Here is a 24,566-nt window from a genome sequence, read left to right on the forward strand (position 1 = left end):
ATTGAAAGGGATGAATATTGAAGGGGGGGGGATGAATTTTGCCCTTGCAGTGCCTCTCTGGTAGACGAGAGGGCGCTGCTGGTGGAGGTCAGCGGGAGATCACGTGGCTGGCACGCGCGCTCTCGCTCTCAGGGCCTGGGCGCGGCGAGGAAACGCAGGGGCGAGCATGCGGGGTTTCCCGGGCGTTCGGCGCAGGGGCGGTTCTGGGGCCGCGCCCATCCGGGTGAGTGGCTCTGTCTCCATCTAATGGCCGCGGGCTGGCGCGCTTGGAGCGGCTGAGGGGAAAGAGGGACAGAGTGAGTGTGTGAGGGGGCTGACAAATACAGTAAAACCCGCTACCCGCGCCCCCCACCCCCCCCACCCGTCACCGAGAGCGACAGAACAAAGAAAGCACACAGAGGAAGAAGAGAAATAAACAGAAGGCATCGAAAGAAGGAAAAGAAAAATCTGAAGGAACAGGTCCGGGGCCTGAAGTCGGAGCCAGAGCCGGGGAAAGGGGGAGGAGGAAGAAGCCGCCGCCTCCGGAGCCCGGGCTGACAGAGGTCGATGCTACTGACCGGGACCGAGGAACTGTAGGTGAGGCCCTCCGAGAGGAGGAGAAGCCGTTACTCCTGGGAGTTTGGGGGGGGGTGTATCGCCGATACCCGGGAGAGGGGTAAATCCCATCTGCCCCCCCCCCCCTCCCTTCCCCATTCGCGTGTGTGGGGGAGGGGTGAGAAATGTCGCGGTTTGAAATGGGGTTTTTTTGTGTCGGTCAGAGGATGCCCCCCCCCCCCCTTCCCCGATAATGAATGAGTTCCTCAATCTGGGCCCGGACTCCAAACATGGCGATGGCAATCTCTCTCTCTCTCTCCCCCAAGAAATAACGAGAGGGGGGGGGGGGGGGGGGTGTACATTGGGAGTAAAATCCGAGCATCTAACTCCAATACTTCGACGGGTCTGAATGGTTTTTCTCTCCCCGCTTCCTGCCCGCAACGTGTGAATTTCCCGTCTTTTTAGTAGAGCCTATTTTAACATTCGGGGATTGTGCTGGGGGCTCCTCCTTATTTCTTGCAGGGCTGGGTTTCCAGGCTATGAAATTTGCCCATCGCCGAAGATTTGCTTTAGTACAATTGATGTTGCGTCGGATTATTGAATTTTGTCTACAAAGTGGCTTCTTCCTGCACCTCTTCATACCTATAAATGCCTCTTATTGTCCAAAAGGCCATTACTGATCAACCACAATGCCATATTAAGACTATTTGGTAATCTCTGTTTGCAGTAATCTTACTCCATCGCTTTTTTTAAGTGAAAGACACTCGCGCCTTGGTCTTTTTTAAACCCCGTTTTCTCGTGTTCATCATTCGATAATTGTTTTTATATGTAATATGGTGCACAGTATTTAAACGGCGATTTTTTTAAACATCAAAGTGCGTTATGTGTACATCCAAGAGGTTTATTCCTTAGTGTATCGAATTTATGATGAGTAATGGGAAATTGACTAGGTGGGGTCATGCTGTTTTTTGAATCAATGCTTTCTATCTCTGGAATTGTTTGTATTTTCAAATACCGTTTATGTAGGAAAAAAAACAACATATTTTATATATGATAAGGAATGAGTGATTCTTGAAATTTAAGAATTACAAGTCGGTCACGGAGGAAAGCTTTACTGCTGAACTGTTATTCTTCACAAAGCCTGTCTACATGCACTTGTTAATCATCCTTTTGTTAACCACCTTTAAAATGGTGAAATTGTAGGAGAAATGATGTCTTTATAGCAGACAAAATTAGCTAGGGTCCTAATTCTGACTAATGTAAATATCCATCTACATAATATCCATCTACCGTTTGGTACAGAAAGATTCTAGCATCAACTGGTCCCCAACTTCAAGTATACCACTGACCACTCCTGATTAAAAGCATAGTTAAGTAACGGTCAGTGTCTATTTGTGTAAATGTGCGAGGAATAGGCAGAGGGGTGGTCAGAGGCAACACTGAGATGATATATTTCCCACTTTGCCTCTGAAATGGGTGACATTGCTAACTGAAATGTATGTACAAACTCAACATTCCATTTTTTAGTAATGATGATTTGTTAAAGTTGGACCATTGTGTTTCTTTTAATCTCGAAATGGTAGGGCATTGACTGTTGAACAATGAGAAAAATTCCTGACATGTTCTAAATTCATTTAAGTTAGTTTCAAATCTGTTGATCTGCAGTTTAGTAGAATTTCGATTAGCATGTTTTTCAGGCTGCATTTGCTTATTAAATAAATCATCTGTCATAGACCTAAAAGTTAATATTTTTTATCAAAATCCTTGATTTTCAATAAATAATTACGCTTTAACTTTTATATTTATGATTAGAAGTTTAGGTAAGCTTTGGACAACTTAAGCTTGTAATATGAATAAACTCAACTGGAATTTGTAGTACGTGGAATTGCTGTATTCGAGTTTTGATGTGCAAAGACTAAACGCAAACTTCAATTACAATACTTATTTGCCAAAAATGGAGTGGAAACTATTCAAACCCCATCTTGGCCAAGATTTTGTGCAGTGTAGTGATAATTTTCTAGAAATTCATATTTTCATGAATGCTGTTTTTTAAATTTAAATTTGTATTGGGTGAACAATTTTGTCTACTTCCAGCTGTTGCTTTTCTTCTATCCTCTTAAGACTGTTTGTACATACCGAACAAAATTAAGTGCAATGTTCTTCATTTGCTGTGTTTGAAATTTAGTTTAGTCTGTTTATCCAGATCTTACTAAATGTAATAACTCTGTATTCAACTCAAGTAAGTTTCCCTCTTAGTGAAGATTATAGTTCTTTTAACCTTTTAGGACTTCACTACCCATTTATTATGTATGAATGAAATACTGAGTACCAAGTTGTTCAGCCACACTTGGTATCACACATTATTCTTCCACTTCATTCTCCTGCATCCAGTTGTTATTGATTTAACTTGGTCCTTGCTCAGTGGTTTATTCATTTTTACTGAATAATGGATGACTTATCATTTGCCCAAGTACACGAAGGTTCCCAAGAGTATGCAACTATTTTTTGTAAGCACCTTCAACACTCTAGGGGAAAGTTGGAGAGTGGAACTAACTGAATTGTTCTTGAGAAGATGCCTGAATGACCTGCATTGAATTGTTCTTGATTCTGAACCTTGAAAATGTGTTGCAATGATAAACCTACATTTGACACTTATTGTTTGCTTGTGTTTTGACGTTTGGCCTTTTCCCATTAATGATCTTGCTGGGTATAATTCTTATTTTCTATCCAGGAGGCTATTTTTTGCTGATGAAAGGCTTATGCTCCTGTGATACTGCCTGACTTGCTATGCTTTGCCAGCACCACACTATCAATTTAAATTTCAACCAGCCCAACAGCCATCCTCTTTTGAAAATTGATTTTTACTATTTTATTTAAAACTACTTCCTGATTTTTACTTGTCAGTGAATTTGCTTTAATTTTGACTGTACAATCCCAGTTTCATGGTGAATCTATGCTTCTATAAAGCCAATAATTCCTTCCTAAGGTGGATCATCCAAAACTGAGCATGCTCTGGGGCCTAGATGCTTTTCAGCAAAGGGATTCCTTCCCCTTTGTATTGATGACTATTTCTTTTTAAAATTCTGATGATTGTACAAATCATTTGTTTTGTATTGGTTTTTGGAATTTTATATATTAATATCTTGAGGTAATTTCTTCCTCCACATTCAGTTTGGATTCAATTTGGTATTTGTGATCCTCCTATTACAGCGCCAACAAATTTTTAGTATTTTATCAACTTGCAACACAACAAATTCATGCAATCAAGGCATTTATCTTGAAATATTATGCAGCAGTTTCCTTAGATGTATACTGTATATACAGCATGGAATCTATTGAAGTAAAGAAATGTGGAACAATACAATTGTCATGGAGGTTGTGCACAACTCCTTTGGTCCTTCACTTTTACATTCAAATTAGAAGAACTGGGCAACAGTTGGTCAATAGTTTGAACTGAGGGTTTTGAACAGGTTTTATGAATGACTTTTGATCAGCTGCACTGTTTGTTTAAACCATATGATATACTTGTAATGCTGTTTTTGTAGTTGTGTAACAAGGGCAAAGTTCAAAGTTTGTGAGAAGATTTGTAGTTTGGGTGCTTGTTGTGGTTCTGTTCGCCGAGCTGGGAATTTGTGTTGCAGACGTTTCGTCCCCTGTCTAGGTGACATCCTCAGTGCTTGGGAGCATCCTGTGAAGCGCTTCTGTGATCTTTCCTCCGGCATTTGTAGTGGTTTGAATCTGTCGCTTCCGGTTGTCAGTTCCAGCTGTCTGTTGCAGTGGCCGGTATATTGGGTCCAGATCGATGTGCTTATTGATTGGACCACTGCAGCGGACAGCTGGAACCGACAACCGGAAGCGACAGATTCAAACCACTACAAATGCCGGAGGAAAGATCACAGAAGCGCTTCACAGGAGGCTCCCAAGCACTGAGGATGTCACCTAAACAGGGGACGAAACATCTGCAACGCAAATTCCCAGCTCGGCGAACAGAACCACAACAAGGGCAAAGTATTCATAGCCTGGTGGAATGAGCAGCTTGAGGTTCAATGCAGAATAATGTGTTGCATTTTAAAAGGAAGAATGAAGAGCAATAGTACAAGCTAAATGGTTCAATAAGGGAGACCTGACTGGGTGTGTGTGTGTGTAAAACTTTGAAGTTGGAAGGATAATCAACATACAAGCTGATTCTAAGCTTTGAGTAGAACCATGAAGAACAAATGCCACACTTTACAAAAATACTGGTTTGACTGTAGTTATAATATTGTCCAATTCTTGGGAAGGACCTGAAAGGTCTGAAGCTTACTGGAATGATTTTGGGTTGGATATTTTTATAATATATATAGATTGGAGAATCTGAAGGTCGTTCTTGAAGCTGGAAAGCTGGGACCGGTTTATTAGAGCTGCTTAAAATCAGCTTAGAATTCATAAACGTTTTAGTGGTTCAAGGGTGAGTAACAAGACCACAGTAGCACAAGAATAAGAGGCAACATGAGAAATCACTTTTAATAGTTTAGAATTTGGAGTTGGAATGACTGATAGGGTGGTACTCATAGATTCAACAATAGCCTTCGAAAGGAAGTTGGATAAATACTGGGAGGAGAAAATTGCAGGGATATGGAGAAATAGTGAGGCAATGAAACTAATTGGGTTGTTCTGAATTGGCAGATTTGGGCTTAATTACATCTTTAAGGGCAATATTGTTCTGAGATTCTAATCGATAAAATGGTATTCTAGTGGAATATTGAGAGCGTTCACACTGGAGCAAAGTAAAACAGCTCCCTTCAGCTTTACATTGTATTTAAAAAGACCCTGCACAGAAGTGGGTGATAGCATGCTGGAGTTAAGTATCTTTATATTTGATTTAACAGTAGAGTTGTGGTATTGGAGAGTCTGAGTATCCCACCCCTGTCAAATTATTGAGCTGTTTGGAGGCTTAAACCAATGATTTAGAATGTAGATTTAAATAGCACCATGGCAGTTAGAAATTTGAAGCCATAGTTAAAGTAAAATATTTGTGGGAGAAGCTTATATCTGACCATGAAGGTGTCAGGTTGTTGTGAAAGTGCAAATGCATTGCCTAACAGCTTTTATAGAGAAGAGAACCTGTCATCTTTAGCCATTTTGTGGTTCCGTTCTCAAGTTGTGATTGGTTGTTAATGGATCAGTGAAACTAGTAGTACAAAGGGCTAGCATACAAGTTCAGGTAAGAGAAGGCTCTAGTTAGTGCACACCTAGAATACTGTATTGTGCATAATTTTGGTCCCCTTATTTAAGAATATTTACTGGCATTGGAGGCAGTCCAGAAAAGATTTATTAGATTGATCCCAGGGCAGAGGATAAAGTGAGTAGGTTCAGTCCATGCTCTCTTGTGTTTGGAAGCATGTAAGGTGACCTTAATGAAACAAAAGATGCTTGGGAGCGGGGGGCTTGCATCTGCTGATAACAGATCTGATGTTGTTTACTCTTGTTGGAAGAGTTGTCCAATTAAGACATAATACATTTCTTCTGGGGGGGGCGGGGGCGCGCGGCGGGGATCAGTCTGGAATTCTTTGCTGCAAAGTTGTGGGTGGCACGGTGGCACAGTGGTTAGCACTGCTGCCTCACAGCGCCAGAGACCCGGGTTCAATTCCCGCCTCAGGCGACTGACTGTGTGGAGTTTGCACGTTCTCCCCGTGTCTGCGTGGGTTTCCTCTGGGTGCTCGGTTTCCTCCCACCATCCAAAGATGTGCAGGGTCAGGTGAATTGGCCATACTAAATTGCCCATAGTGTTAGGTAAGGGGTGAATGTAGGGGTATGGGTGGGTTTCGCTTCGGCGGGTCGGTGTGGACTTGTTGGGCCGAAGGGCCTGTTTCCACACCGTAATCTAATCTAATCTAAAAAAAAAAGTGCTGTTGTGGTTGGGTTAGTGATTTTATCCATTTGCAAGTTAGTTTGGAATTCACTTTCCAAGTATTGAATGTTTAAAAATGCACTTTTAAACAAAGTCTGCAGCATTTGAAACAACTTTGTAATGACATGCTGTCCACAACTGTTTTTTTTTAACTTGTATGTAACCAGCTCTCCCTATTTGATGAGGGTTTATCCTTTGACAGATGTACAGACTAGCTGGATTCCAGATTCAAATCCTATTCTAGATATTTTTTGATCAGCCTAGTCAGATGTGTTATGATGCGCCTCTGGAGCAGGTAGTACTTGAACCCAGGACTCTGAGGTAGAGGCACTCAAATTGTTTTCTATAGTTAAAGGTGGCAGTAGAAGTGATTAGTGCTATTTTCAGTCCTATTAAGGGAGAGTAAAATTGATTGCAATTACTGCTTGTAGTCAAAATTGACTGAGTATCCCAAGAAACATTGTACTAATGTTAGGTGAAGACAAGATTGTCAAAATAAATACAATTTGGCCATGTATCACTCAATCCCCACAATGTGGGAAAAGGCCATTTGTCCCATTAATTCTGCACCAGTCCTCTGCAGAGCATCCCACTTACCCAGTCCCCTATCCTATCCCCATAATCCCATGGTTAATCCACCTAGCCTACATATCCCTGGTCGTGACAGACAATTTAGCATGGCCAATCCACCTAACCTGCCCATCTTTGAACTGTGGGAGTGAAACCCATGCAGACACAAGAAGAACGTGTAAACACCATATGGGCAATCTCACAAGGGTGGAATCGAACTTGGATCCCTGCTGCTATGTGGCTGCAGTGCTAACCACTGTGCCACTCTAGTAATGAACAAATATTTCCAGTAATAAATGAACAAAAGTTATTTTTCTTGAAAATTTGTAATAGGATGTATATTGTAAATCTGTTGGAAGCAGTTCAGAGCAGGTTTACCAGTCTAATACCTGAAATGGGCAAGTTGTCTTCTGAGGAAAGATTGGAAAGCTAGGCTTATATCTGTTGGAGTTTAGAAGACAGATAATTTGATGGAAACAACTAAGAGGAGTTAACAGGGTAGCTGTGGAGAAGGTTTCTTGAGAGAATCGAGATCTAGGGACCACTATTTTTTAAAAGGTTGGCTGTTTAAAGACATTAGGCAAAAAAAAATTCTGTAGAGTATGTATTTAGAACTCCCTTTCTGAAAAAGTGGTGAAAGCAGAGTCTTTGATTATTTTTTAGTACAAAGGCAGATTGACTCTTGAGTATAGGGTGGAAGGTTATTGGGAGTAGATGAGAATGTTGTAATTTGAAGTTGTAATCAGATCAGTGATTTATATTAAATGACATTTGACCACTTGCAGCATGTTTATATGTTCAAGGTTTTTATGGTGTGCACATTTGGTAAGAATCAAGATCTTGTATATACCTGTATACTTCAGGGAATTAATTGAAATTGATTTATCAGTAGAAAATTTTATCGCTTCAGGGTTATGTTGTGGTCTGTGCTAATTTTATGTGAATTCCTTTTTCCAGTTTATCTTACACTAAAAAGTCTTAATTAAAAGGAATCTGCTATACATGATCTCAGTTGTGAAGCAGCGCACAGAGCCATTTTGGGTTCCATTATACTGATGGGTTTTTACTACTCCAATTTGTTGCCTATGAAATAATAAAATATGGACCTAATTCTCTAGGCAGAATTTAGCTTTTAATGCTGATTACATGAAATCACTTGTAAAGATGTGATTCCAAATTGATCCTGTTGTTAGAATTACCATTATAGTTAATCATGTTTACATGGAGGACTGTGATCTGACTTTTCGAAGTCTTCATTTCCTTTAAAGGTATATTAGCTTTTCAAAAAGCTGATCATTATTGGAATAACTTGTATGTACAGATGTCCTTGTTTTTCTCTGGGCCTCTTGTACCAGGGGAGATATTTTTCCGTCAGAATCTGAGAGGTGGTTAGCTCAGCTTGTTAGTGCATCGTGTCCATTGGGACTAGACAAACTATTGTCAGTGCTTCTCCCCACAGGCAGGAAATGGGTGGCTGTTCCAAACAAACTGTCTGTGTGCTTTATTTAAGACTATTTTAAACCATTTATGGTCTAGCATTTATGAATTGATGGGATTTATTGTGCGTTTGCTCAACTTGTCCTCATGAATGTAGATGTTAGGTATTACAGCTAAGATTTTAAAATGTGTTAATTTCAGACATCTCATTACTATATTCAGTGACCAATTAACAGTATCCATGTCTGGTCACATTCTTTCCTAATGTTGATTTGCGTTGACATAGAGCATAGAAAAGTATAGCACAGAACAGGTCCTTAAGTCCACGATGTTGTGCTGAGACTTAATCCTAATGTAAAATATAGTAACTTAACCTACGCACCCCTCAACTCACTGCTATCCATGTGCATGTCCAGCAGTTGCTTAAATGTCCTCAATGACTTCGCTTCCACCACCTCAGCTGGCAACTCATTCCATGCATTCACGACTCTGTGTAAAGAAACTACCTCTGTCTCCTTTATACTTTCCTCCTAATATCTATAAACTATGACTACTTGTACCAGTCAATCCTGCCCTGGGGAAAAAGTCTCTGGCTATTGACTCTATCTATTCATCTCATTATTTTGTATACCTCAGATTTAGCAGATTTGAATCATGTTTTATCCTTAAATTTGGTTTGTCAGGATAAATATAGTATGCTTGTATATCAGAATTGGGAGCCAGAGTTGGTCATTTAGCACCTGAGGTCTGTTATGCATTCACTGCGATCATGGTTGATCTAGTTGTGGCCCTAACAATTTTCTTGACTGTCCCCAATACCCTGTACTCCCTTGTGAATCAAAAGTCTAACTGATGGAATGAGGGGAAAAAAAAACTAATAAGAAAGGGAAATGACTGAAATGACAAAGAAAAAGAACTGGAGAAAATTCTCCCCTTGGTCAATAATGAGGTAATGATAGAGGTTGCTGGCTTTTTTACAATGCTGAACAATTAATTTCTGAGCTGGCTTTCATTTCTTTCCCAGTTGCTTTATGGTGTTGATTAGGTCCTTGGGAGTACTTGTGTGTCAAAATACGTTTTAGCAGACAATGTGTGAAAGATGTTGCCCATTAGGGCTGGTTGCATAGCTCTGTTTTTTGTTACCTGTCCCTGCACAAAACTGAATTTGCATTTTGGATAAAGCCATTCTGAAATGAATGGTGCAATAACTTTGATTTCCACTATCAAAAGATTATTTCCAATATTTTGCGAAGTTTTCATCAGCTTTTTTGTTAAGTTAATATTCATTTTGTATAGAATTGAGATTAAGTAACTTTTGGTATCCATGTGCTATATCAGAGCTTGCTAACCAGTTAAAGTAAGAGCAAGAGCTCTCACCATTTTTCTCTCTCAATTGGTTCCAGATTCTCAAGGTAATACCTTAGATATTTTTGTTTTTGACAAGTGGACAGCACTATGATGGAAAATACTGCCCATGTGTTATTGCCCTGAGAGCAATACATCAAACAACAATAAGTAATTGGATTCATATGTGAATCATACCAGTTAGGGGTGGCAAGTTCCTATTCCTGAATGATATTATGAATAATCCGACAACTGTCTAAATGTATTGAATTAATTTTCACTCTTCACCACAGAGAGATTTGGACCTCTAGTTAGTCTAGCACCACAATCGGTCAGCTGCAATTCTGATATTAAATACTATAACACGTTGCCTGATTGAGTTTTAATACGATTGCCTTGATTAGCACACGGATTAATTTTGATCAAGGGAGTATTTCTAAGCTGAGCATTAATAGTCTGTTTTCACTGGTTTCGAATTATGTAAAGCTGAAGGATTTCAAGGTCTGAACTGATCTCAAAACATGCTAGTATATGGCTCCCTTTTTGAGATTTTCATTTCTTTCTGATGTCAGGTCAGATGGTGCATTTAGACTGTTATTGGTGCAGAGCGGAACAGTTTTGCACCAATACAATTTTAAATGTACATTTCTGCTGACGGTATCCAGCTGTTAATGTAATTCTGAATATTGGGAAGAAGTAACAGCTTTTCCCTTTTTTGATGTAGGAGTCTTTGTATAAATACTTATACTGAGAAATTGTCAGCATCACGAGATCTTCTGACTTTTAAGTTCTCAGGTTTCTAACTCAAAGCTGTGATGCACTTGCAGCAAATCCTGTAGCATTGAAATGTCTTCCCCAAGATTAGGTGATGCAGGAAGAGTTAAACTACAAGCAAGGGTCGGCTGTTTGGTTCATTCAACACAGCATGTGGAAAGTTTTACTACATTTTTTTGAAGGAAGCTAGAAATCTTTGACACTGCATGAAGAAAATGTATAATTTGCATTTCTCTTTATCTGTCATCCTTCAAGTTGATTTGTTCAAAATATCTCCAGAAAGTCTAAATTGCTGGTTTTATTTATTGAATTCTGGTTTGGCAGCAGTGCTGCCCTCCACCCCCCATTCTTTCTTCGAAATTTTAAATTGTCTAAAACTCTGACAATGTCTGTCCTTGTATCAAGTCTCTTCAAACATTAATGTTACTTTTGCTGATCTAAATTAGCTCCTGGTCATACAGTGCTTTGATTTTAAAATTCTTATCCTTAACAAAGCCTTCTTCATCTTAGTCTCCTCCAGCCCCTCTCGCTTTGCAAATGTCTGCACTCTTCTAATTCTGGTCTTTTAAGCATCCCTGATTTTAGTTTGCCTGTATGTGGCATACCAGCATCTTTCTGGGTCCTAGGTTCTCATGTTCCCTTTCTAAAACTTACACCTTTCTTCCTTTAAGACTCTCCTTAAAACTGAGTTTGGCTAAGTTTTTGGCCATCATATTCATCCTGAAGTGCCTGGAACTTTAATAAAAGATGATATAAAACTAGAAATTGTTACGGTAAATTGACAGCTTTAATGTTTTTCATTTATCCTGGATCTGCTAGAGACCCTAAGACCGATTCGAAAAGCATTGCATGTTATCGGTGGCATGCTTTTAAAAGAAATGTTTTAAGACCAACAAGTCAATTCCGTAGTTGAAATTACATTTAAACTGATGTGCCATAATGGTGATGCAATATCATTTCTTAAGTTTCACTTTACCAAACTGATAACTCAACTTGTTTTTAAAACCCAAGGTACCGCATGGTACAGAATTAATGCAAAGATGTCGCAAGCTTTAGCAATGACAGCCATGTGAGCACAAACACAATCAAAGTCTAATTTGGAAGTTACGAAATATCTTGTTTCTCCTTTTACAATCGTACAATCCATATGGTATGGAAAGAGGCCATTCGGCCCATCAAAGCAAATGCTAGCCCTCTGAAAAGCATCCCATCCAGCCCTAAACTCAAGCCATTCGATCTAGCTTGTCCATGCTGACCAGCTATCCTAAACTAATCTAATCCCATTTGGCCCATATCCCTTAAACCCTTCTATTCTTATACCCATCTAGATACCTTTTAAATGAAACTGTACCAGCTTCTGCCACTTCCTCTGGCAGCTAATTCGATTCACACACCTTGATGAAAAAGATACCCCTTAGGTCCCTTTCCCCATCACATTAAAGCTGTGTCCTCTAGTTCTAGACTCCCCTACCTGATGAAAAGATCTTGACTATTCACCCTATCTATACCCCATAAAAATTTGTAGTCTTCTAGATAATCACCATTCTACCTCCAACACTTCAGGGAAAATAGCGCAGCCTCTCCAACCTTGGCAACATGCTAGTAAATCTTTGCTGAACCCTTTCAAGAATGGAGACTAGAGTAGAATGCAGTATTCCAAAAGTGATCTAACCAATGTTCTGGACAGCCACAACATGGTGGATGAAATTTGTGGTTTGTATTTTTCTAGGCAAAAATAAGATTATGCATTTTAGAATAAAGTATGTTACCTTAATTTGTATTAAAATCATGATTGGTCGCATACCATTCTAGCAGAACTGAAAATCTTGTCAGCTGATATCTATCCAGTGTTGAGTTCTGCAAGAATTTGTTCCTCAGTAATGTCTTATCTCAACATAACCCTAAAGCCTCTGTGCAAATACAGAGATGAAGGGTTCTTACCAGCATGTGTTGGCATCTGACTCTGGTTTAAAAAACATAAAAGGGTTCTTCTCCGATTTGAAAATATTCTTAAAATCCAAATATAGAATCAATTAATAATTAGATTCCCCAGACTCAATGTCCCTTTTATTCAAATATTCCCTGTGAAATACCATCCCATTACGAGGGTGGATTGTTTTGTTTCCCCTTTCCTGATCCTAGGATCTAGTTCCTGCCCATTGCCCTAATCTAACTGTTTGGTATTAAGTCTGCACTTTGGTTTCTGGTGTGCCAATGCCATTAGAGTTCAGTGAGTAGTTTTATAAGGCATAATAATAGGGTTCACTGTTCCTCCTGTTAAATTTTCTTTCCTAAGGTTGTATTCATAACAGCACCACTTAATTCAGTTTCCTGATTCTAGCACCAGACATATAGAGACAATTCTATACGTTCAGATATATCAATACTGCAAATGAAGCAGAGAGAATGTAGCCATTTGGCTGTTTTATGTCAAACTAAATGCCCTACAGTTTATGCAGGAAAATTTTGTGACTGCTGTAAAACTCTCAATCTGGTTTACGTTAAATCTTTCTGAAAAGTAAATTTTTGAAATATTTGTATTATTTTCTCTTTCCTTGCCCCATTCCCTTGGAAATTCCATTGGTTGCATTGCCTTCCAGTACTTCATTAAGCTGGTCATATTCCCAGCATATAAAATTTGTTGTTAGCTGTGCAAATGTATTTAAAATATTAACAATTTAGATAATTAAAAGGGATTAAGATTGAGATAATCTGATTACCTCTATGTATTAGGAACACTGGGACAGGAATGTACATTATTTAACCTGGTTATATCATTGTTAACAGCATTTTGCCATTTTGTATTTTTCTAAGGGTGCTACAAATTAATACTGATCAAATATAAATTCACCATTTCATGTATTAAATTGTCTGCTTGTTCTCTTTTTGACTTGTATGGATAAAAGATTCTTGCAGCACAGACCGGTTTTGATGTGTGGCATTTAAGTCTGAGAACTGAGGATATCTGTTGTTTGAGTGTTTCATAGCCTATGAAACAGAGCAATGCTAGAAGCCCATTCATTGTATTTCAGAGTTCTTGAATCATATTTGGGAGCCTATACCTTTTAATGCAGAAATGTGTGTTTACTACTGAGATTATATCCAATTGCTTGTATGAGTGTGCAGCTCATATACCAGGCTCAATTTGAGTTGCATCTTGAGGGATCAGCCTTGCTATAACCTTCGCAACTTCAGGGCTCTGCAGTAGGTTAAAATATTACTACATCATCACTTGCGGTTCATGCAAAAAATAATATTTGTGTAAAAATGGCTGGGTTTGTTTTGAAGGAAGCATTCTTTGTGTGAAGTTGTTTTGAAGTCCCTAACTGTGAGAGTTTGTCTTTGCATCTGTGTAGATGTGATGGGTGTGGCTTCCTTGAAATTACACAAGACAGAAACAGCAGTCAGCTTTCTGATCTTTTACTGGGATAACAATGAATTTAGATCCCACTGCATCTGTCATGTCTGTAATTTTTATATTGGCAACAAAGCAATGTTGGAAATCTGAAAGTCCTGGAAATATGCAGCTTTTTTAAAATAGCTGATTTGCATTCCAATTTTCTCTGCTTTCTGTCTCAAGTGATCAATGTGCTATGGAAATGCTTGAAAGTATTCATGTGGCTTTTGACAATTAAGCTTTATGTTGACAGCACTGGAAACTGTTTAGCTAGTTCTGAATGACTGAGTTTACTACATTGCATTTTTTTTTATGTAGGTTTAAGTATGTCCTCACCAGATCTTATCAGGCTGTACTTGAAGTTCTTATTCCTTTTAAATGGAATTAATGTTATTTCAGGCACAAATGACCTGATCAGAGTTCACAGATAATTTGTTTTTTGTTGTCCAGTTGCAGAATCTTCTATTGATCAGTTTTGCGTTGTCCAAATAATTGTTTCTACTCGTGTCTGAATGTAACAGTACCCAGAGCTGAAAATGTGTTGCTGGAAAAGCGCAGCAGGTCAGGCAGCATCCAAGGAGCAGGAGAATCGACGTCGATTCTCCTGCTCCTTGGATGCTGCCTGACCTGCGCTTTTCCAGCAACACATTTTCAGCTCTGATCTCCAGCATCTGCAGTCCTCACTTTCTCCTGTAACAGTACCCATTTAATCTGTCCAAATTAATACCTCCACCTTCCACCCTGGGGCAGAAATTTTAAATTGTCTGCTGCCATTCATTTTTATTGAGCTCCTGGGGCTCTGACCATCTGTTGTAGAAACCGAAGTAAGCCATTGGCTCATCAGGTCTGTTCTGCCATTCAGTCAGATCATGGCTGATCTGATGATCAACTCCAATTTCCTGCCTTTACCCCATAACCATTGATCCCCTTACTGATTTGAAAGTCTCTTTGTCAGCCTTAAATATACTTAACCACCCCACCTGTACAATTAAAAGTTCACTACCCTCTGAGGAAATTCCTCCTCATCTGTTTTATATGGATGACTCTTACTGAGATTGCCCTCCTACAGAAAATATATTATTAAAGTAGAAAAAGTTCATATAAGATTTACTGGTTGCTATCTGGACTGGAAGGTTTGAGTTATAAGGAGAGCCTGGATAGACCTGAACACTCTTCCCTGTAGTGTAGAAAGCTGAGGAGTGACCTTAAAGGCGTATAAAATCAAGAGGGTCGTAGATAAGGTATCCCACAGGTTTTCTTTGTGGTAGGGAAGTTTGAAACTAGAGAATATAGATTTAAGATAAGTGGGGAGAGATACAACATGGTCCAGAGGGATAACTTTCTTCGCAACAGGTTGCCAGAGGTGGTGATGGAAGTGAATAGTTTTGTAATTGAAGACCCAATTAGATGGGTATGTGGATGGGATAGGTATAGATGGACATGGACCAGACGTAGGCAGATAGGACTGGTTTAATTGTGAAAACTGGGCAGCATGGGCAAGTTGAGCTGAAGTGCCTGTTTGCTTGTTGTAGGCCTCTATGACTCTAATTTTCAGTTCCCCAAGCCAAGATGTTCCGGTACACTTGACGACTTTAGCATCTACCTGACAATGTGGAAAATTGCCCAAGTGTGTCCTGTACATAAAAAGCAGGAGAACTGCAACCTGGCCAATTAACTGCCCCATCAGCTACTCTCAATCATCAGTAAAATGGTGCAAGGTGTCATCAGTAGTGTTATCAAGTGGCACCTGATTAGCAATAGCCTGTTCAGTGGTGCCCAGTCTGGATTCAGCCAGGGCCACTCAGCTTCTCATCTGGGTTCAAAGTGAACAAAGCTGAATTCCAGGTGAGGTAAGAGTGACAGCCCTTGACATCAACACTGCATTTGATAGATTGTGGCATCAAGCAATTCAAGCAAAAGTAGAATCAATGGATATTGGAGAAAACTGTCCACTAGTTTGAATCATACCTGGTGCATAGGAAGATAGCAGTGATTGTTGGAGGTTAGTCATCTCGGTTCCATGAAATCACTGAAGGAGTTCCTCAGGTTAATGTCCTCGGCCCACCTTCAGCTGCTTCATCAATGACCCTCATAAGCTTGGAAGTGGGGATGTTCACTGAGCAATGTTCAGCACCATTTGCAATTCCTTGGATACTGAAGCAGTCCATATTGAAATGCAATGACATCTGGACAATATCCATGCTGGTTTTGACAAGTGGCAAGTAACATTCATGCCACACAAATGCCAGGCAATGACCATCACCAATAAGAGGCAATCTAGCCCCCCCCCACCCCCATAACATTCTCTGGTTTTACCATCACTAAATCCCCTGCTGTCAACATCCTGGAGGTTACCATCGACCAGAAACTTGACTGGACTTGACATGTAAGCACTAACAAGAGCTGGTCAGAGCCTAGGAATACAGTGGCAAGTAATTCACCTGACTACCCAAAGCCTGTCCATCACTTACAAGGCATAAATCAGGAGCATGGAATACTCACCACTTGCATAAATGGGTGCAGCTCTTAACACTCAAGCTTGACACCATCCAGCCAAAGCATCCCACTTGATTGACGCCACACCCACAAGCATCCACTCCCTCCCCCACTGACGCTGAGAAACCGTAGTATGTACTTTGAAAACGTGCACTGCAGAAATTCACCAAAGATCCTCAGGCAGCACCTTCTTAACCCATGACCACTTGCAGGGGTAGCAGATGCATACCCTGCAAGTTCCCCTCCAAGCCTGTTACCGTCTGGACTTAGAAATATATTGTCAACCGTTCATCGATCCTTTACTGTCACGAGGTCAAAATCCTGGAATTCCCTCCCAAATGGCAATATGGTTCAACCCACAGTAGGTCAAGAAGGCAGCTCACCACCATTTTTTTCAAAGGCAGCAAGGGACAGTTAATACATTCTGGCCAGCCAACAATGCACATACCACAAGTGAATAAAAATAAAGTTTAAACTTGCTAGGGAAAGTTGTGCCTCTTAACATATAGTGATCTATATTTGCATGTGATTTTAAAAAAAGAACAGTTCAACCTGCTGGGTCTCATTTCTGTAGGTATTAACTAATTCGTGATTAAAAGGTTAGTTCTTAAGTTTATCTGGTCATTCTCATGGAAATCAGAAGCACAAAGGGACTTGGGAGTCGTGGTTCAGCGTTCTCTTAAGGTTAACATGCAGGTTTAGCTTACAGTTAAGCCAAATGAAATGTTAGCATTCATTTCAAGAGGGATATAAGAACAGATGAACTGCTGCGACAGTATAAGGTTCTGGTCAGATGGCATTTAGAAGTTTTGACCATTTTTCAGCCTGTATCAAATGAAGGATGTGCTGACATTGGAGGAGTCCAGAGGAGGTTTACAAAAATGATTCTGGGAATGAAGGGCTTGTTTTCTGGAGTAAATAGGACTTTGGGTTTGTACTGGATAGAGTTTAGAAGGATGAGGAGGGATCTTATTGAAACTTGCAGGATACGGAGATGGAGCAGCATGGTGGCTCAATTGTTAGCACTGCTGCCTCAGCCAGGGACCTGGATTCAATTTCAGCCTCTGTATGGAGTTTGCACGTTCTTCCCATGTCTGTGTGGGTTTTCTCCCACAATCCAAAGATGTGCAGATCAGGTGAATTGGCCATGCTAAATTGCCCATAGTGCTAGGTGCTTCTGGGTGGGTTACTCTTCGGAGGGTTGGTGTGGACTTGTTGGCTGAATGGCCTGTTTCCACACTGTCGGGAACCTAATGTAATCTAATAACATTTCCACGAGTAGGAGAGACGAGAACTTGAAGGCACTTAATGAATAGATGATCTTTGCCCGATTTCAGTTCTATTTTCAGCCAGCTGGTGGTTAATCTGTGGAACTCTCTACAGAAGGCTTTAGAGGCTAAATCATTAAGTGTCTGGGGAATATGGTTAAGAAAGATACTAACCATGGTCGAATGAAGGAGTCGAATTGATCAGCCAAATGGCTGAATTTTGCTCCTATATCTTATGATTTACTCAACTTTCCAACGCCAGACTTTACATCTAAAAACGCACTGCTAATGTTTATGAGCTGAATGAGTTTCGTGCATGGTTTCCTGGCTTGGAGGTTTCCAGTTAAGTAATTTGGACACTTTAGGGGTTTTTAAATGGCAAAAATGTCCTGGTGATGAATCGCAATCTCAGGTCTTGTATCAGATGTACAGCACCGAAACAGACCAGAGATTTTAAATTGGTCTAGTCCTGTTTACCAGCACTTGACCCATTTCCCTCTAAAACCTTCCTATTCGTATACCCATCCTGATGCTTTTAAATGTAACTGTATCAGCCTCTGCCACTTCCTCGGGCAGCTCATTCTATACATGCACCACGCTTTACATTTAAAAAGTTGTCCCTTAGGTCTCTCAATTCTTTCCCCCCTCACCTTAAACCTATGCCGTCTAGTTCTGAACTCCTTCAAGTCAAGGAAAAGACCTTGTCTATTTACCCTATCCATTATGGTACAGAAGGAAACCATTTGGCTCATCATGCCTGCATCAGTTCTTCAAATGAGTGCTGATTTCTGCTTTATACCCTCAACAATGCTCATTATTTTTATCCAAATAATTATCCTATGCCTACTTGAAAACCTCATTTTGAACTAAATTAAGCTGAATTGCATTTCTTCACTTTTAGGTACTGCTGTGCCTAGTCGTAATTCTTTTAAAATCCCTTTTTGCTTGTGTAAAAGTTATATATTGTGCCAATCAAGCAGGCTGCTTTGTCCTGCATGGTTTAAAGCTTTGTGTTATTGGAGTTTCTTTCATCCAGGCAAGTGGAGAGTATCTCATCACACTCCTGTCTTGTATGTTGTCGGTGGAGAAAAGGCTTTACAAAATCAAAGGTAATTAGTCGCAGAGACCTAACCTCTGACCTCCTCTTTTGGCACAATATTTATCTGGTGAGTCCAGTTTCTGGTCAGTGGTAATTCTCTGGATATCATCAGTAAGGAATTCAATCATGGTTGTCCCATTGACAGTTAAGGGGCAATGGTTAGATTCCCTTTTGCCAGAGAGGCTCATTGCTCAGTGCTTCTGTGGCACAAATGTTAATTTGTCATTTGTTGGTGCAAACTTTGTCCATGTCTTGTTACATTTAGACATGGACTGCTTCAGTACTTGCGGAGTTGTGAATGGTGCTGACCATTGTGCAATCATCTGCAAATATCCTAATATCTGACCTTATGATAGAGCAATGGTCACTGAGGCAGCTGAAGCTGGACCTAGGATGCTGCCATGAGGAACTCCTGCAATGCTGAGATGACCAACCTTCAACAGCCATTTTTTCTTCCTTTGCACCAGGTATTACTTGGAACCATTGGAGAGTTTACCTTCTGATTCCCATTGACTGCATTTTAGTTTAGGTTCCTTTGCCACATTGGATCAATTGCAGCCTTGATGTCAAGGAAGAATTGTATGGCATCTTTGTTTGGGTTATCTCAGTGAATAAAAGCACATTGAGATACAGATAATGTCTAAAATCAAGCTGTCCAAGAGCTGCACAACTTTCTTTCCATTGCCACTTCCAAAACACAATATTCATGAGACTGAAGAGGCAGTTTTCAGGCTGATCGTGTTTGGATTCATTTGTGCATACACATGGTTGGAGTCCATTGCAACGCATCTGCTTTCTCCCCTTCCCCCAAATCTTCCCTGTCACTCAGATGCAAAGCTGTCTGATCCACTGACAGGAGTGTTCTGATTGCACCATTCTTTGCCGCTTTCAAGGGAGATTGATTGATTGATTGATAGAAAACAGCCATTTACAGAGGAACCTCAATAATCCAAATGAGATGGGCGGACACTATTTTGTTTGGATAATTATTCTATCAATCGATTTCCTCTGGGGCTTGGAGTTTTCTGTGAAGTCTGCTCTCTGCTCAGGAAACTAGACAGCAGCACACAGTACGCGGTAATTGATAATTGGATAATCGATGTTCCTCTATTTCTGTTGTGTAAGGATTGCAAGAAAGTTGGATAGAAAGTCCAAAATCTGGGATACTCCATATCTAGCATAATCTCAATTCCAAGGGTGCGGATGCTTTACTTTCTCCCGTACGGAGCATGCTGAAAATATATTGTGTTTTGGATTTCATGTCAAGCCATAAAATCTCAAGTAAGTATTTGCCAAATTGCATTGCTGTAACTACATGATCAGTGTAGTTATGTTACTGGAACATTCACCACACCTCACTGATCTGGGTCAGTTGGCCATTGCCATATTATTGCACTTCATATCGAAACATTGTGTAACAGAGACAGAAGTGGAATTTGTAAATCTGCTGTTGGATGTTATTCATGCAAGTCATTTCAAAATTGCTGGAATTCCTGCTATACATTGATACCGCGGTCATTCCTTTTGATCAATGATGTCAGTCTTGTATTGTGATTCCAATTCTATTTCTAGAAAAAAGTTAAAAGCGCATGTTGAATTTGATTGGAAAGCACACAGTTAAAGTTTTAACCAGTGATGCATTTTTGCAGGTGGCAGTTCAGTGCAGATGTTGAGTAAACAGCATTCTGTGTACCATAAAAGGGGCCTTTGTGTTTACAAGATGACACCATGAATTCTTGAACACTGAAACGCCAGTTCCAGCAACAAAAGAAATTACAATTCTCTGGACACTACTCTCCTTCCATGAAACTTTGGAACCATTGACACAAAAACTAGAGTAATTTTCTTATTTGAGAAGCTAATTTGCCAAGTTTAGAAATAAGAAAAGCAGTCTGTAGATCTAACAGTATTGGGTTGCATAATAATTTGAACTTGAAATTGTAACTTGCTTTGTTACTCAAATTTATCTTTTTGAATTAGTAACACTTTTGTTAGGGTTATCACTGGAATTGGTATTTTACACGGTGTTAAAGTAACATTAATTGTGACTAGAAAAATCCACAGTCTAACCATACAATTTTTTTGGCTGACAAAGTAAACATGGTGATGGAAGGTGCAAATAGAAATAGTGTTTATTTGCTGGAGTATGGTTGGACATCATCTCATTTGTACTGGACAGCATGATTGTTTTCATTATTCTTGGCCTATTTGAGAATTGTCTTTTTTTAAAAAAAAATTTGAAGTTTCTAGCGATGTTTCTCAGTTTCCACTAATGCGATGAGTTAGAAATTTTTTTTAAAAGGCAATGGATTTAATAAACTGGATGGAAAGAACAGAGGCCATCTATTTAATTCCTGTTCCCTGCATTAGACCCTTCAGTAGTTTCTGCTTCTAGAATTGATTGAAAAATTCAGGTCAATTTGGTGGAATTAATTCCTGAATTTCTTGACAGTGGCCTCAGACTTTGCCATCTCCATGTTCTGTTGCTGAGAATGTATCTCCCACATTCCTCCTCCATCTAAAGTTATGCTGCCAGTTTCCACTCATCCACCACATGTGATTGCTGTCCTACATGTATCCTGATATGCATATCTTAACTTTACAAATCACATCCTTGTGTCCACTTTGCATTTTCTATTTAACCTCCACCAATGCAACACACTCACGCCACTATACCTCACTATTTGTAGCCATCTCGGTTCAATGGTATGGAATTGTTTCCCAAATTTTTTGCTGAGCCCATGTCCTTTCCATAAAATCTGCCTTTGGTCATCCCTCCTAATATCTTATTTCCTCTAATTGCAACAATGACAATGCTTCAGAAATACTCATTAGCTAACAGAACACTTGGGCATCCTGAAAATATCACTCATTTTTTTCCTTGATGGTATAGATTCCGGTTTCTCCCTATCAAAGTTGATATTTATTGGCATGAACATTTTTTTGTCTTTACAAAAATATAAAGTTACTGAAAATATAACAAATACCGGTATAATAAAGAAAAACGCAAATTACAATACAACTACTGTCTACTAACTACTAGCCTACCCTATAATACAAAACAAAACCTAACACTGCAAAACAACCCCAATAAATAAGTGATTAATAAAACAAAAATACACGAAAGAACACAAACACAAAATAGCAATGCTCGGTGCTAAGCTCCCAAACAAAAGAACGGGAGCATTGTGTATATACACGATTAACTCGAGTCCCCCCTCAGGGCTCAGCAAACCTAACCATCCTGGTTAAACAAACGCTCGAGTTAAGATAACAGACAATTCTGTATCCAACTAACTCAAAAAGGGCTACCATGCCTTATATAAAAAAAGTCTGTGTTGTGCACCATGTTTGTGAAAAAATCCAAGGGAATGTGCACCATAATTAATTTCAGCCATCCCAGGAAGCCTGGCGGGTTCTCAGACACCCAATTCACCAGAATATTCTTAAGTGCACAGTAAGAATATTAAATAGTTTCTTCCCATGCCTGTCTAAAGATAAATTTGGTAGACCTAGGAGGAGTGATATCGGGTCTGCTTTAACTTTGGTCCTTGATATCCCCCCTATCTCTCCCGTCACAGCACTCCAATAAACACAGACTGTGGCATGTCCAGAAGCAATGGGTAAGAGTATTTGCACTTATTTTACATTTGGGGCACATTGAAGACCCCCCTTTTTAAACTTTGCCAGACAGTTCAGTACCAGACGAACCCTGTGCAGAACTTTTTAACTGCATAACACATGTCCTACTACAAATTGAGATCTTTCGCATGTTCTCCCATATGTCCTTCCAAGTTTCCGAAGAGAATCTCCACTCCAAGCTCTAGCTCCCAGACCCCTCATAACTGGTTAATATCCTGCAGGTCCTGCCACCCAGCTGGCAATAGAGGGCACTAACCGAGAGGGTGCTTGTGGAATGTTGCAACAACTTTTCTGTAATGGGCTTATAGGGCTTAGTGAGAAGCATTGTAGTCTTCTGGATGAAGCCCGTAACCTGAAAACAGCAGAAAAGATCTCTGCTGGGCAGCACGTATTTGCAGCTCAATTGCTCCAAAGACGACATAACCTCCCCCCTCAAACAAGTCTCCCAAACTGGAAACTCCTCTCGCTGCCCATAGTTTGAACCTAGAGTCCATCATCCCTGGTTGGAATCCCAGCATACCAACTATGGGCGTAAGTGGTGAAGTCTTGGAGAAAACAATCCTCACTCTGACGCATTGCTCTCCATGCCTTGACCATACTAATAACAAAGGGGTTCCAACAATGGTCCATGACTGTCCTCATCTTATCCATGAACAACAGGTTAATAAGAGGGCACTTTGCCTGGAAGGCATTGAAAATAAGCCATATTGAGCCCAGATTGTCACCTGCCCAATTGCGCACACAGGACAGCAGGGAACTCGATTGATACCTCCTGATCTCTGGGAAATCAACTCCTCCTCATCCTTGAAGTAACTGCAATTTAGCAAGTTGGATGAGGGGCTGCCCACGATGCCAGACAAAGGAGCTAAATCAACTCAGAAGTTGACCTGGGAAACATTGTAGGGAGCATGGGATAAAGCAAACGAGGAAGGACATTCGTCTTAATGAGGGCTATTCAGCCCAACCATGAAATTGGAAGAGCCTCCTGTCTTCTGAGACCCCGCCTAATATCGTCGAGAGCAAAGCTAAACCAAAATAACCGATCAAACATGGGGGTTAATAAAAATGCTAGGTATTGGAACCCAACCTGTGACAGCTTAACCTAGGGCCACCTTTCAACCTCCAGCACTTCCTTGAGGTTCCCTAAAGGCATAGCCTCCGATTTTGCAAAGTTGATCTTATATCCTGATATAACCCCAAATGAATTGATACAATGTATCAGATGGGGTATGGAGGTCATCTGGTTTGATTAAAAACAGAAAGGCGTCATCCGCATACAGAGTAATCTTGTGTACCCTTGATCCCACTTCCGGAGCGGTTATGTGGAGTTCTGATGAATGGTCTCTGCTGACGGCTCTATCACCAACGTAAACAACAATGGTGAAAGGGAGCACCCTTGACTACCCCTACCAACCCAAAAGTTCCCGGACTTCACCCCATTGATGACTGCAGCCAGATGATGGCGATATAAACCTCCATCCATCTAGCAAAGGCCCCACCCAACCCAAACCGCTCTAAGACAAATGAGATATGGCCATTCCACCCGGTCAAATGCTTTCTTTGTATTTAAGGAAATCACTAACCCCGAATCGATCGTTGTTGACATACTTGGACCGTATTCAGCAATGTTCTAATATTATAAGACCTACGGCCCCTTACAAAACCTGTCTGGCCCTCTGAAGAAGGTGTTGCCCCATATATTGTCAATCTCAGTGCCAAGATCTTAGACAGAATCTTGAAATCTGAATTTAATAGAGAGATGGGCGTATATGAGGCACAATCATCAGGAACCTTCCCCTTCTTAAGAATAAGGAAAGTATTACCTCCTCTCGAAGATGGTGGTAAGCATTTATGCATATTGGAGTGATTGTACATCTCCAACATCAGCCCCGACAGAATCCCTATAAACTCCTCCTTAAACCTCCCCCAGGAGACCATCAGGGCCAGACGCTTTCACACTCTGAAGTTGCCTAGCTGCCTCCTGTACTACTTGAACTGTCAAGTGGGCATTTAAGGAGAGAGGCCTGTTGCAATGTTACCCCATGGAGGTCCAGGTTCTTAAAGGCTTCTATTTTAGCCCACCTGTCCTCATAACCTTCAGACCGATACAATTCA

The 24,566-nt window shown here is 40.3% G+C and overlaps 1 protein-coding gene across 2 annotated transcripts in view; it reads left to right on the forward strand.

Moving 5' to 3' along the window:
* Window positions 1-245: 245 nt before the first annotated feature.
* Window positions 246-24,566, forward strand: part of LOC122540466 (guanine nucleotide-binding protein G(I)/G(S)/G(T) subunit beta-1) — a 69,347-nt gene continuing 45,026 nt past the window's right edge. Inside the window, exon 1 of one of the 2 annotated variants that reach the window (XM_043676307.2) lies at window positions 246-576. The gene's annotated coding sequence lies outside the window, so the exon portion shown is untranslated. The remainder of the gene's footprint in view (window positions 577-24,566) is intronic. The other variant, XM_043676310.2, reaches the window with a different exon arrangement.

The sequence above is a fragment of the Chiloscyllium plagiosum genome, unplaced genomic scaffold (assembly GCF_037043375.1).
Source record: "Chiloscyllium plagiosum isolate Xiang-an unplaced genomic scaffold, Cpla_swu_hap1 HiC_scaffold_37, whole genome shotgun sequence".
Taxonomy (NCBI): Eukaryota; Metazoa; Chordata; class Chondrichthyes; order Orectolobiformes; family Hemiscylliidae; genus Chiloscyllium; species Chiloscyllium plagiosum.